Here is a 2516-nt window from a genome sequence, read left to right on the forward strand (position 1 = left end):
GCTTTTCATGAAGGTCTTGTTTTTATAGAAAACGCCATCAGTTACACATATATTCTGAGATCTTTATATAAAGAAATAAACAGAGATTAACCAAGCACAAAAAGAAGAAAAGGCTCTGCTGACGACTAAGAGCCTTACTTGATGCCATGATTGCCTTCCAGGGCACCAGCAACTAATTAGGAACACACCTAAACTAAACATGTTATACAGTGATTCTCGAATTAAAATGAGTGACAGTCCAAGCCTCTGAAAGTCTTTTACAACTTAAAAGATTGTTTTACCGTTTTATATTTCATGTTCTCAAGAGCAAGAAGACACAAACAAAAATGTCGAACTTCACAGAAGGTGACACAGTTATAACGCTAAAACCTTTACCGCTGCACAAGTATGACCATCCCAAAGTATGGAGACTGCTAATTAACAGAGTGAGAAATAGTTTACAGCTTGTTAGAAAGACGGGTTATGCTTCAAAGAAAAGAAGACACTGGAAATGTCTCCTATTTTTTTTGTGTCACTTGTAATTCTTTCTTGTTGGTCTGGACTTCAGCAAAGAGGAAAATGCACAATGTGTGTCCCAGGATCATGTAATTATAAAATATTGTAGATAGCTTTAACTTCCCCACACAACCCTACATGATACACCTGCACCTGGTCTGGCCTGTCACCAGAGCCATGTGATGCAATGATGATGTCATATAAACAACTTCCTATGCACACAACATATCAATTCCGGTACAACGTATTATGAACAAGCAACAATTTGGTTTGGTCCTAGAACATAATATTTCACTTCTTCTGTTTGAGCAATTTTAGTCGTTTATTGCCCAAGAAACCTTACGCCATTGTGATGCAATGATGATGTCATAGACAGGATGATGGTGAGGCTTTGAAGCCTGGCTTAAAGGCTCAGCACAAGAGCCCAGCTGGTCAGATCTTGTTTTTACCTTTTTGTTGAACACAGATTTTTGGTAAGTTAAATTAGTGAGATTTCTTTTACATGGAAATATATTGGATTGGGTTTAATTTATTTGGTATTTGTATACATTAATTGACATAGTTGACATAGGCTGCCTAAGGACAGGTATTTTTTTGTCTCTGTTGAATTTAATTTAATTTGTTTGTATTGTACGAAAGTGTTGACTATTTTAATCAGTATCTAGTATTTCCGGTTAACTCTGTACATGTATAAATAATGACAGAACTTGTTTTTTCTGAATTGACTTTAAGTCTTGTTAAGTATATGTAGTATGGCCGCATCCTAAGGCAATCAATTTTATAATTGCTTCTACTTTAATCATACTTACAATATTTTTGCCTTTTTTGAAATAAAATGTAATCACAATTTTCAAGAATTAAATATAAACATGGAATAGATTTTGCGTCTGTTATCAAAACACTTTATGTTTCCTTATCAATCAATGTTGTTAATCACTTTATTCTATTTTCAAAATGGTTTCTTATTTCCTAACCGTAACTGTGGGAACCTCATTGGTATTTTGTTTATCCACTGTCTTATTAATTTATATAGCTAAGAATTTGACACTGCAATGTTGCAAACCCTAACTTTACATAAATACAAGCACAACATATAGATAACGGAATAACTAAAAGGGGATATATTTCAATGGCAATCACTTCACTAACAGTCTGGTTTATTTATCAAAATAATTTCAAAAGAAACACACAAAGTTTTCAAAGACACAGTAACATTGATAAGCCCGGGATACTCCAAAACAAGAAGCGGGTTCCTCCTGCAACTTCCACCAACCAAACAAATGCTTTCTTGGATGCACTATTTCTTCAAATGTTCACGTGATACTGCAAGGTCGCAGATAGAAAAACTACAGTTCATGGATGGAGCTGCTTAGACAGTGACGCTTTGAAGTAAAGTGATGTTGTCCTCTTTCAACATGATACGACCCAACTGTTTCCTGGACTTGGTCTTCAAGTGAACTTCTTGTGGATCATCAAGCACAAAGTTCATGTATTCGTCAAATCCAATGATGCAGCCCTCTATCCGTATGTTCACCTGTTCATACAGCCATACTTGGATTTTGGACCTATTTTGTAGGTATCTGAAGATGAGATTAATGGGCTGTACCATCACTTTCTGCACCTTCGGACCTTGCCCACGGTAAGCCATGACTGCAGCTGTTGAGACTGAGAAAGACCGGAAGACAAACGAGCCCAAACGCCAATGGCAATCAATAGTAATTCATTTTAATATGCCAACATGGTAATTCCATGTGTAAAGTTATCCAGACTGTTGTCCCTTGGGGATGGATGGAACTCGTATATCAAAATCATCTTCTAGTATTTCTAAAAGTTATTGAATTGAGGAGCTTACACACATTGTTGCGCTGAGACCTGTTGCCTTGCAGCCCATTGAGGGCCTTCAAATTTGCAATGGTTACCTTGTCTATTGAATTAAGTTTTCCTTGTTATATATCTGTTTTTCTAAGAGTAAATTTAAGAGCAAAATCATATTTACGCCATTCAACAGAATCTGTGATATA

General features: G+C 35.9%; 1 pseudogene; it reads right to left on the reverse strand.

Annotated features, from left to right (window-relative positions):
- Window positions 1-1635: 1635 nt before the first annotated feature.
- Window positions 1636-2189, reverse strand: LOC147722981 (small nuclear ribonucleoprotein E pseudogene; annotated as a pseudogene).
- Between the last annotated feature and the right edge of the window lie 327 nt (window positions 2190-2516).

Source organism: Lissotriton vulgaris, chromosome 4_1, assembly GCF_964263255.1.
Source record: "Lissotriton vulgaris chromosome 4_1, aLisVul1.2, whole genome shotgun sequence".
NCBI lineage: Eukaryota > Metazoa > Chordata > Amphibia > Caudata > Salamandridae > Lissotriton > Lissotriton vulgaris.